This window comes from Balaenoptera physalus, assembly GCF_965194825.1.
Source record: "Balaenoptera physalus genome assembly, chromosome: 1".
In the NCBI taxonomy this organism is placed as follows: Eukaryota; Metazoa; Chordata; class Mammalia; order Artiodactyla; family Balaenopteridae; genus Balaenoptera; species Balaenoptera physalus.
Genome location: NC_138882.1, coordinates 78,845,196 through 78,858,417, shown reverse-complemented (window position 1 = coordinate 78,858,417; position 13,222 = coordinate 78,845,196). Strand labels below are relative to the sequence as shown.

At 38.0% G+C, this 13,222-nt stretch overlaps 1 long non-coding RNA gene and 1 pseudogene across 2 annotated transcripts in view; both read left to right on the top strand.

Annotated features, from left to right (window-relative positions):
- The window catches only part of LOC309639868, a 423,467-nt gene that overhangs the window by 259,675 nt on the left and 150,570 nt on the right, over positions 1-13,222 (top strand). The window lies entirely within an intron of this gene.
- LOC309638051 (small ribosomal subunit protein eS1 pseudogene) lies at positions 12,337-13,172 on the top strand (annotated as a pseudogene). The gene has a single exon. The product of its transcript is annotated as a small ribosomal subunit protein eS1 pseudogene (transcript).

The following is a 13,222-nucleotide window of genomic DNA, read 5'->3' as shown; positions in this document are numbered from 1 at the left end:
AACAAACAAATCATAGAAAAAGATCGCATTTGTGGTTACCAGAGGCTGGGGTTGTGGGGAGAGGAATTGGATGAAGGTGGTCAAAAGCTACAAACTACCAGTTATAAGATAAATAAGTACTAGGAATGTAATGTTCAACATGATAAATATAATGACCACTGCTGTACCTTAAATATGAAAATTGCTAAAAGAGTAAATCCTAAGAGTTCTCATCACTAGAAAAAAATTTTTCTATTTCTTTAATTTTGTTTCTTTATGAGATGATGGGTGTTCCCTAAACTTGTTGTAATAATCATTCATGATGTATGAAATTCAAATCATTATGGTGTACACCTTAAACTTACACAGTGCTGTATGTCAATTATATTTCAATGAAACTAGAAGGGAAAAAAGACCACTAATCCCATTCATGAGGGCTCCACCCTCCTGAGCTAATCATCTCCCAAAGGTCCCACCTTCTAATGCTATCACACTGGAGATTAAGTTTCAACAGAAGACTTAGGGTGTTGGAAAGGGAGGGGCACACAAACATCCAGTCTATAGCATCCTGGCAATACTAACATTTAAAGAATTGTAACGGAAGAGACATACACAGAGGAGATTGACAACAACTCACTAGAAAAGTAGGAAGAAAATTAAAGCGTTTTAAAGGAAGTCAATAGGAAATTAGAGAATTTGAAGAACTGGGATATTAACAATGTCAAAAACTGCAGAAATGAAATACAATAATGTTACAGGGATGTGTTCATTGCAACGTATATAAACAGGCAATTTATAGAATAAGAATAAGGAAATGCTTAATAAACATGAAAAATGCACATTCATTCTAGGAATCAAAGAAATGTAAATTAAACAGCTATTGATAATATTGCCTATCAAATTGGAAAAAAATAATTGATAGATTCCAGTGATGACAAAATTAGAGGAAACCAGATACATACACTGTTTATGGAAGTATAAATTGGTGCAGACTTTTTGGAGAAAAATTTATTGTTACCTGTCAAAATTTTAACTGTTTGATACCCTTGGTACTCTGTTCTACTTGTAACAATCTGTATACACACATACTGGCACAATTGCACAAGGATAAGTGAGACGTAAAACAATGTTCATTACAACATAATTCACAATGAAAGAAGTTGGAAATAATTTACAAATACCAATCAATAGGAGGTTGGGTGAATAAATTATGGTATAAACATACTGTGGAACAATATGAATCTGTAATACAGAATGAGACAAAACAGAAAGTATTGATCCAAAAGAAATCTGTTATATATTGTTGAAGAAAAATATTATAGACAAATACACATGAGAGACTCCTATTTTTTAATTTTTATTTTATAGAAATATAGTTAATTTACAATGTTGTCTTAATTTCTGCTGTACAGCAAGGTGATTCAGTTATATATATCCTTTTTAATATTTTTTTCCATTATGGCTTATCACAGGATATTAAATATAGTTCCCTGTGCTATACAGTAGGACCTTGTTGTTTATCCATTCTATATATAATAGTTTGCATCTGCTAATCCCAAACTCCACTCCTGTTTCATTTCTACCTCTCTGATTCTATTTCTTGTGTTCATTTTTATTACTGGCAGTTCCCAGAATTGTGTCCTTCATCCTTTCTCTTCTCACATATGGTCCCTGAATGATTTACTCTTTCCCTGTGGCTTCATCTATCCCCTGTCATGTTATTTATGATGGAATTTTTCTAATATCAAGAAGATAAAGTTGATATCAGTATAAGCAATTGGCATACCAGTCTAAACATGCATTGACTGTAGCTCATTCAGTTAAAACTTCACAAGGGTGGCATATTTTTTTGTGCATCTGAGAATGTTCCTTCTTTTCCCTTGTACTAAATGATGACTTGAAGTGGCAATAGAGTTCTTGGGTCATCATTTGCACCTTCCTCAACTCTGTAGATGTTATTCAAGTCTTTTATGACATTTTTGCAGCAGAATGTAGAATTTTCAGGTCTGGTGGTGCTGGTGGTTCTCCCCTATCCAGCTATCTGACTGTGGAAATCACCACCATTTGCTTCCTGGATGTATAGTTCCCTCACAGGAGAATGACTCTCAAGGCAGGCCTCACTCTTCCCTCACTCTTGTCTGGTCTACACAGCTTTATCTCTCTAATAAACAAGCTCAGCCAAAGATGGTTTTCCTCTAAGTTTGAGAGGTAATCTCTAAACCCTTGGAATGTCAAGCCTGATAAGAGTGTCTTTGTTTGCCAGGGGAGCTTGCACCTGCCAGATAGTAACAACGTGATTTAGGTTAGGGGATTTGAGCCACATCAAAAATGTGATTCAACGTGGGGACTTTGGGTCATATATATCAACTCAACTTCCTGAAGGGCTGAAAATTGAGATCAGCAATATTGGAGCCTGAATGATGAAACACCAACACTGACTCTGGACACCAAGACTGGAGTAAGCATCCCTGACTGACAATACTTTAGATATATTGTCATTCATCACTGCCAGGAAGAGTTAATGCTGTTCCTGACTCCATGGGAAGAGGACAATTGGAAGATCCATGTTTAAAACCCTCCTGGACTCTGCCACAAACATCCCTTCCTTTGGCTTATTTTAATCTGTAACCTTTCCCTATAATAAATCATAACCATGAGTATAAAGATTTTGGTGAATTTTTTTTTAACAAATGGAGAGAGAGACCCAGAGAGGTCAGCACAGCAAAGAGCTCACACAGTGGCCAAGTGGCAGAACCAGGATTCAAACCCAAGCCCTGCGGTGTACACTAATCCCCTGGGCCAACTCTGTTCTTGTTCACAGGGGCCTGTGAGGGTAAGGTTCATTTTGCTGCTCTCCAGAACTGCCTGGAGAGCCTGGTATTTCAACCTGGTTACAAATCTCGAACCTTTGACATGTGAGGTGAATTCTAGTGAGTTATCAAAATAGAGTGTGGTTTTGGGAAGCCCCTGAACTTGTAATTAGTGTCAGAAGTGAGGGAGTTCTTAGGGACTGCCCCTAACTTCACAGTTGGCTAACCTTCACACAGAGACTTTCTGGAGGTTGAGAAAATGTAGACTGAAGTACCAAGATCTTCTCCCCTTTTGGAGAAAACAGTGGTTTTCTACTTTTCTGTGAATGTTCTGGAAGGCATTAAATTCCATTCATTTATCACACTATTCTCTAGTCACCCTCCACTGCTCCCATTATTTGAGTAGAACAGTTTATAACTCTGATTGTGCTGTTATATTCTCAGGAGGTAAATTTCTTGCATGTTCCAGTAAACATGCCATCTCCTTTTAAGATAAAATTGACAAACCTTTATCTAGACTAAGAAAAAAAGAGAGAAGACTCAAATAAATAAAAACAGAAATGAAGGAGGAGACATTACAACTCACACCACAGAAATACAAAACATCACAAGAGACTACCATGAACTACTATATGCCAACAAACTAGAAAACCCAGAAGAAATGGATCAATTCCCAGAAATGTGCAACCTGTCAAGACTGAATAAAGAAGAGATAGAAAATTTGAACAGACCAATGACAAGAAAGGAGATTGAATCAGTAATCAAAAACTTCTCAACAAAGAAAAAGCCAGGACCAGATGGTTTCACTGGTGAATTCTACCAAACATTTAAAAAAGAATTAACACCAATCCTTCTCAAACTCTTCCAAAAAAACTGAAGAGGAGAGAACATCCTTAAACTAATTTTATTACGCTAGCATTACCCTGATACCAAAGCCAAATAAGGAACTACAGGAAAAGAAAACTACAGGCCAATATCCTTGATGAATATAGATGCAAAGATTCTCAACAAAATACTAGCACACTAAATTCAAAAACATATTAAAAGGATTATACATCGTGATCAAGCAGAATTTATCCCTGGGATTTCAACACAGGCAAATAAATAAATGTGATAAGCCATATTAATAGAATGAAAGATAAAAATCATATGATCATCTTAATAGATGCAGAAAAAGCATTTAAAAAATTCAGCATCTTTTATAATAAAAATTCAGCAAATGGGGTGTAAAAGGAATGTACCTCAACATAGTAAAGGCCATATATGACAAAACCATAGCTAACGATATACTCAGTGGTGAAAGGTTGAAAGTTTTCCTTCTAATGTTAAGAAAGTGGGCACAAATGTGCCCACTCTCACCACTCTCATTCGACGTAGAGCTGAAAGTCCTAGCCAGAGCCGTTAAACAAGAAGAAGAAATAAAGGCATCCAATTAGAAAGCAAGAAGTAAACTTGTCTAAATAGTCATAAAGACTCCACCAAAAAACTGTTAGAACTAATAAAGGAATTTAATAAAGTTGTAGGATACAAAATCAACATACAAAAATCAACTGCATTTTTTTAACTAGCCACAAGATTTTATTGTAGGGATCAATACATATATCTTTCTGAGAAATAGTTTGAGCTATTCACTTGATGGTTATGAACACAACAGGATCTGTGTTATTGGTATATTTTTGGTTTGCTTGTCAAGGGAAAATCATGAGTCGTTTTTATATATTAACAATGAACTAGCTGAAAAATAAAGAAAACAATCTTATTTGTAATAGCATCAAAAATAATAAACTATTTAGGAATAAATTTAACCAAGGATTTGAAAATTTTGTAAACTGAAAACCACAAGGCTTTGGGCTTCCCTGGTGGTGCAGTGGTTGAGAATCTGCCTGCCAATGCAGGGGACACGGGTTCGAGCCCTGGTCTGGGAAGATCCCACGTGCCGCGGAGCAGCTGGGCCCGTGAACCACAGTTACTGAGCCTGCACATCTGGAGCCTGTGCTCCGCAACAAGAGAGGCCACGATAGTGAGAGGCCCACGCACCACGATGCAGAGTGGCCCCTGCTTGCCACAACTAGAGAAAGCCCTCATACAGAAATGAAGACCCAACACAGCCATAAAAATAAATAAATAAACAAATACTTTAAAAAAAAAATCACAAGGCTTTGATGAAAGAAATTGAAGACACAAATAAATGAAAAAATGTCCTGTGTTCATGAATTGGAAGATTTAATATTGTTAAAATATTCATACTACCCAAAGCCATCTATAGATTCAGTACAAACTCTATCAAAATTCCAATGGCATTTTTCATAGAAATAGAAAAATTTATATGGAACCACAAAAGACCAAAAGTAGCCATAGCAATCCTGAGAAAGGAGAACAAGGCTGGAGGCATCACATGTTCTGATTTGAAACTTTATTTCAAAGCTATAGTAATCAAAACAGTGTGGTACTGGCATAAAGACAGACACATAGACCAGTGGAACAGAATTGAGAGTCCAGGAATAAACACATGTATATACAGTCAACTAATATTTGACAAGGGTGCCAAGAATACTCAATGGGAATAGTATAGTCTTCAATAAATGGTGCTGGGAAAACTGGTTATTTACATGCAAAAGAATGAAATTAGATCCCTATCTTATACCAGTCACAAAAACTATCAAAATGGATTAAAGATTTAAGTGTAAGACCCAAAACTGTGATACTCCTAGAAGAAAACATAGCTGAAAAACTCCTTGACACTGGTGTTGGTAATGGTTTTTTGAATATGACACCAATAGAACAAACAACAAAAGCAAAAATAAACAAGTGGAGCTACCTCAAACTAAAAAGCTTCTGCACAGCAAAAGAAACAATAGAAAAGGTGACCTACTGAATTGGAGAAAGTATTTGCAAACCATCTGATAAAGGGTTAACATCCAAAATACATAAGAAACTCATGCAACCTGCACCCCAATGTTCATTGCAGCACTATTTACAATAGCCCAGATATGGAAGCAACCTAAATGATTATTGACAGGGGAAAGGATAAAGAAGATGTGGTACATACATACAATAGAATATTACTCAGCCCTAAAAAAGAATGAAATCGTTCCACTTGCAGCAACGTGGATGGACCAAAGATTGTCATACTGAATAAAGTATGAAGTAAGTAAGTCAGAGAAGAACAAATATCATATGATACCGCTTATATGTGGAATCTAAAAAAATGGTACAAACGAACTAATTTACAAAACAAATAGAGTCACAGAAGTAGAAAACAATCTTATGGTTACCGGGAGAAAAGGGGGGAGGGTTAAATTGGGAAATTGGGATTGACATATACACACCACTATATACAAAATAGATAACTAATAAGGACCTACTGTATAGCACAGGGAACTCTACTCAATACTATGTGATGACCTACATGGGAAAAGAATCTAATAAAGAGTAGATATCTGTATATGTATAACTAATTCACTTTGCTTTACAGCAGAAAGTAACACAACATTGTAAATCAACTATACTTCAATAAAATATATATATATGGAACTCATGCAACTCAATAGAAAGAAATATGATTTAAAAATGGACAGAGGACATGAATAGGCATTTTTCCCAAAGAAGACATATAAATGACCAACATGTCCATGACTTATTAGCTCCATGAACTTGGATGTCAAAATCTCTTTCCAGATTTGGGAAATTCTCAGCCATTATTTCTTTTTGTTTGTTTGTTTTTTTTTTTTTAGAACTTTCTTATTTTTTTTTAACATCTTTGAGTATAATTGCTTTACAATGGTGTGTTAGTTTCTGCTTTATAACAAAGTGAATCAGCTATACATATACATATATCCCCATTACTCCTCTTTCTTGTGTTTCCCTCCCACCCTCCCTATCCCACCCCTCTAGGTGGACACAACACAACAGGCTGATCTCCCTGTGCTATGCGGCTGCTTCCCACTAGCTATCTATTTTATGTTTGGTAGTGTATATATGTCCATGCCACTGTCTCACTTCATCCCAGCTTACCCTTCCCCCTCCCCGTGTCCTCAAGTCCATTCTGTACATCTGCGTCTTTATTCCTGTCTTGCCCCTAGGTTCTCCAGAACCTTTTTTTTTTTTTTTTTTTAGATTCCATATATATGTGTTAGCATACAGTATTTGTTTTTCTCTTTCTGACTTCCTTCACTCTGTATGACAGACTCTAGGTCCATCCACCTCACTACAAATAACTCAATTTCTTTTCTTTTTATGGCCGAGTAATATTCCATTGTATATATGTGCCACATCTTCTTTACCCATTCATCTGTCGATCGACACTTAGGTTGCTTCCATGTCCTGGCTATTGTAAATAGAGTTTCAATGAACATTGTGGTACATGACTCTTTGAATTATGGTTTTCTCAGGGTATATGCCCAGTAGTGGGATTGCTGGGTCATATGGTAGTTCTATTTTTAGTTTTTTAAGGAACTTCCATACTGCTCTCCATAGTGGCTGTATCAATTTAAATTCCCACCAACAGTGCAAGAGGGTTCCCTTTTCTCCACACCCTCTCCAGCATTTATTGTTTCCAGATTTTTTGAAGATGGCCATTCTGATCTGTGTCAGGTGATACCTCATTGTAGTCTTGATCTGCATTTCTCTAATGATTAGTGATGTTCAATGTTCTTTCATGTGTTTGTTGGCAATCTGTATATCTTCTTTGGAGAAATGTCTATTTAGGTCTTCTGCCCATTTTTGGATTGGGTTGTTTGTTTTTTTGACATTGAGCTACATGAGCTGCTTGTAAATTTTGGAGATTAATCCTTTGTCAGTTGCTTCATTTGCAAACATTTTCTCCCATTCTGAGGGTTGTCTTTTCATCTTGTTTATGGTTTCCTTTGCTGTGCAAAAGCTTTTAAGTTTCATTAGGTCCCATTTGTTTATTTTTGTTTTTATTTCCATTTCTCTAGGAGGTGTGTCAAAAAGGATCTTGCTCAGCCATTATTTCTTTAAGTAAGCTTTTCTGCCCCTTTTTCCTCCTCTTCTCCTTCTGGGTCTCCAATCATGTGTAGATTTTTTATTTTAATGTTAGCCCATAATTCACATAGGCTTTCTTCGCTCTTTTTCATTGTTTTTTCTTCTCTGAGAGAATGATTCAAAGGACTTGTCTTCTAGTTCACTAATTCTTCTATTTGGTTGAGTCTGTTGTTGAAGCTCTCTATGGACTCTTTCAGTTTAGTTACTGTATTCTGCAACATAGGATTTCTGTTTTGTGTGTTTTTTTTTGGTTTTTTTTTTTAATGATTTCTATTTCTTTGTTGAACTTTTCATTTTGTTCCTGCACTGTTTTCCTACTTTTATTTAGTTGTCTATACGTGTTTTCTTAGAGTTCACTGAATTTAAGAAGATTATTCTGAATTCTTTGTCAAATACTTTATAAATCTCCATTTATTTAGGGTCAGCCATTGGAGCTTTATTAGTTTCCTTTGATGGTGTCATGTTTCCTTGATTATTCATGATCCTTGTGGCCTTGAATTGGTGTCTGCACATTTGAGGAAGTAGGCACCTCTTCCAGTCTTTAAAGACTAGCTTCAGCAGGCAAAACCCTTTACCAGTCAGCCCATCCAGAGATCCAGAGATCCTGAGTGGGCTTGCTTCTTGAGTCCTTGGACTGGCAAGTATGGTGCCTGGGTCAGCAGACTGGCAGGCCTGGTGCTTGGGTTCATTTGTGCCTAGGTCCATGGGTTGGGCCTGGAGCCTGGGTTCACTTGGGTGGGTCTGATGCATAAGTCTGTGGTGGGGAGCCTGGGATCTGTGTCCAAATGGGAAGACCTGTCTTCTAGGACCACAGGGGTCAACCAAGGCTCCAGGTACCAGTGAGATGAGCCTGACATCTGGGTCTAAAGGGACCAGCCAGGTGCTGGGTTGGGCCAGGAACCTGGTTTTGTGGGAGCCAGCCTGGAGGCTGGGGACATGGGGATTGGCCTGGACCTAGGGTGATCCTGGAGCCTGAGGCCACAGCTGCTGGCCTGAAGGTTGGGTCTGAGAGAAGTCATCTGGCACTGGGGCAGACCAGGAGCCTGGGTCTGTAAGAAATTATCTAAAGTCTAGGTCTGCAGGGGCCAGCCTGGCACTGGGGCAGGCTGGCAGCTTGGGGTGTGGTAGCATGGGCCCAGCTGGAGTCTGGGTTCATAGGAGCTTAGATTCATGGGAGCTGTTTGGGAGCTGGGGCCACAGTAGTCATGAGCTAAGGGAGCTACCTTGCTCTGGGGTGGTCCAGGAGGCTGGGTTCACTGGAGTCCACCAGGAGCCTGTTGTCACAGAAGCTGCCTGGAGCCACTGGAGTTGTTCAAATTGATGTTTCTAGGAGGGGACAGGCACTAAAAAATCCTACACCACCATCTTGCTCATTCTACTCCTGTCTCTTCTAACACTGAATTTTTCTATACACTTGCTAATCACAATACCTGTGTGTTCTTTTGTGAGTTTTTACTAACTGTAACTGCATTCATTTGCCCAATTTAGCTGTGGAGTCAATACTGACTACTTACATGAGATCAGAGCTGGTCACAGCTTGTCAGGGGCACATGGTAGCAAGTTCTTCCAGTGTGCTTTCTAGTCTTAGTATCAATTTGATGTGATTTTCATCTTAATGTGCTAACACAGTCTACCTTCTTTACATCAAAATATAGTATTTTATATAAAAATCACCCTAAATTTCCACAAAATGGCTCCCAAAGTGATTTGTAAATCTGTTTATACTAATTTGCACAGCTGCTAAGTAACTGAAATATGTTGAGCTTTCTACCAAATCCCCCCCTCCTTTTTTTGAAAAAGATTTACATTACAGTCAGCCTTCCATATCCATGTTTCTAGAACCCACAGATACAGAGGGTGATTGTAAAGGACTTGAGCATCCAGGGTATTTTGGTATGGAGTGGGCAGTCCTAGACTCAATCTCCCATGGATACCAAGGGACTACTGTATATGATTATAATGTCAGAATTTACAATTGGTGGCATGAGCTCTGTGAAAACAGAGACTAGACGTAGCAGACATCTCCATGTTTGTCAACTTACACACACCCTCAGTCTCCCACCTACCTCTCCCATCCCTCTTACCTAAGCCTGGTACATGGCACACATATCTGTGCCAGCAGATAGCAGCAAAGAGTCAGGGAATCAGAGATGAGGTATCAGTTAGGAGTGCTGTGGCCTACCTGAACGGGTCAGGTGGCTTTTCTGCAGTGGGGAGGGAGCTGGAACATCAATGCAGAGGGCAGAGGGCAAGTGGAGATGCACAGCAGGCATATGGCTCACCAGCATTCCTCACGTAAAGACTGGGACTAGGGGACTTCCCTGGCGGTCCAGTGGTTAAGACTTTGCCCTCCAATGCAAGGGGTGCGGGTTCGATCCCTGGTCAGGGAGCTAAGATTCCATATGCCTCCCGGCCAAAAAACCAAAACATAAAAACATAAGCAATATTGTAAAAAATTCAATAAAGACTTAAAAAAAAAAAAGACTGGGACTTCATCTGTTTATGCTTACAGCCCAAGGCCTGGCTCTTTATAACTGATTAGAAGCTATTTTAAATGAATTATAATTAAAATAATAGCTAATGTTTACTGAGGACTTACTAGGAGGTAATCTTGAACTATGTCAAGATTAGTAAACAAGTGTTAACCTGTGAGTCAAGTTAGAAAAATATCTCGTATACGATATGGTTGTTTGCTGGAGTCCTGTTCACTCCTTTATTTGTTCTCATAATTTGCCTTCATATTCCTTTGGATTTTCTACATCAGCAGTAATGTGATCTAAAAATATGATAATTTGTGTCTCCTTTTCTAATCCACATACATTTTTATTTTTCTTGTCTCATTGTTTTGGCCAAGACACCAGTTAATTAATAAATAGTAGCAGTAACTGGAGAAATTCTTGCCTTATTCCTGACTTTGATAGTAGTGCTTCTAAAGGCTCACTACCTAAATATGATGTTTGCTGTAGTTTTCTACAAATTTTTGCAATTATGAGTGAGTACTGAATTTTACCAAGTTTTTATTAAATCTTCTGAGATCTTACCAATTAACAAGGAGTCATTTTTAAAGATTCCACCATTATTTCAATGAGAGAAAGATAGATAGATAGATATATTAGAAAGGCTATAAAAACACATGATCAGACTACTCATTACAGAGAAGATGAAGTGGGCACACTTCTCTCTACTTTTCCAAGAACAGATAAAAACCCTGGACATTATATATAAAACACAAACACAAGAAGATTCTAAAAGGTGGAGAGAAGAAGTGCTGGTTAGGGACCTCAAGATCCAAGGAATGACATCGTGGTTAGTTCCCTGGGTTTCCTTTTTGTCATGTATATATCTTGGGCTGTGTGTTAAACAAGTCTGTAACCCAGAAATGCCAATCCCAAGAGAACTCTTCTCTCTCTTGGCAAAGGATGAGAAAATGGATGGCCTAGCAAGACAGAAGGCTTTAGGCAATAATCACCTTATTCTGGCCAAATGCCATTGGAAAAATGTGGGACCCCACATCATCAGCAAGGCCAAGAGGAAGGCCTAGACCTCCATCTCTCTTGGCAGTAAGGAGGAATCCCTCCTCTTCCCAACTGGGGTGACATCAGAAGAGGCTGAGTGGGAAGACTGAACTTCCATTCCCACCCTGAAGTAATGAGGCAGTACTTCCCTCTCTTGCTTGGGGTGTTATTGAGCAAGGACAAGGGAGAATTTGGATTTTCACAACCACCCAGTGGTAATAACATCACCTACCCCACCACCACAGTGTCAAAAATCACTCATCATACCAAAAACCAGGAAAATATCAACTTGAATGAAGAAAAGGCAATCAATAGGAATCAAAACCAAGATGACAGATGTTGGAATTATCTGGCAAGGATTTTAAAGCAGCCATCATAAAAATGCTTCAACAAGTAATTATAAAACCCTGGAAATGAAAAAAGACAAAACCACTAGAAAGTCTCAACAGGAGAACAGAATATATGAAGAAAGAACAAAGGGAAGTTTTAGAAGTGAATAATGCAGTAAATGAAATTTAAAAGTCACTTGATGGGCTTAATAGCAAAACGGAGATTATAAAGGAAAGAATCAGTGTACTTGAAGATAGAAAATAGAAAATGCCCAATCTGAACAACAGAAAGAAAATAGACTGAAAAAAATTAACAGAGACTCAGAGCTCTATGGGGGCAATAATAGAAAATCTAACATTCTTGTTATCAAAGTCTCAGAATGAGAGGAGAAAAAATAAGAATGCTGGGCTAAAAAGAGAAAAACTATTCAAAAAGTATTGAAATTTCTCCAAACTTGGCAAAAACATAAATCTACAGATTCAAGAAACTGAATGAACCCCAAAGAAACTCAAAGAAATACATACCAAGACACATAATAATCATCCAGCTGAAAACTAACAAAAAAGAAAAAATATCTTCATAACAGAGAGAAACAACATATTAACTACAGGAGAAAACAATTTAAATGACTGCTGATTTCTCATCAGAAACCAATGCGGGCAAGAGGAGTAGCATAACATTTTTCAAGTGCTGAAAGAAAAGAACTGTCAATCTAGAATTCTATACCCAGGGTCAGCAAGAACAAGCACCTTACAAAGGGTGGTAAAAAGGGAGCCAAGAAGAAAGTGGTTGACCCATTTTCTAAGAAAGATTGGTATGATGTGAAAGCACCAGCTATGTTCAATATAAGAAATATTGGGAAAACACTAGTCATGAGAACTCAAGGAAGGAAAATCGCATCTGATGGCCTCAAGGGTCATATTTTTGAAGTGAGCTTTGCTGATCTGCAGAATGATGAAGTTGCATTTAGAAAATTCATGCTAATTACTGAGGATGTTCAGGACAAAAACTGCCTGACTAATTTCCATGGCATGGATCTTACCCATGACAAAATGTGCTCCATGGTCAAAAAATGGCAGACCATGATTGAAGCTCACATTGATGTCAAGACTACCTATGGTTATTTGCTTCGTCTATTCTGTATGGGTTTTACTAAAAAACACAACAATCAGATTCGGAAGACCTCTTATGCCCAATACCAGAAGGTCCTCCTCCAGATCCGCAAGAAGATGATGAAAATCATGACCCAAGAGGTGCAGACAATTGACTTGAAAGAGGGTAAATAAATTCATTCCAGGCAGCATTGGGAAAGACAGAAAAGGCCTTCCAATCTATTTATCCACTCCATGATGTCTTTGTTAGAAAAGTAAAAATGCTGAAGAAACCCGAGTTTGAATTGGGAAAACTCATGGAGCTACATAGTGAAGGTAGTAGTTCTGGAAAAGCTACTGGGAATGCAGCAGGTGCTAAAGTTGAATGAACTGATGGATATGAGCCACCAGTCCAAGAATCTGTTTAAAAATCAGACTTCTAATGGTGATAAATAAAAGATCTTATTTGTGAAAAAAAATAGAATTCTATACC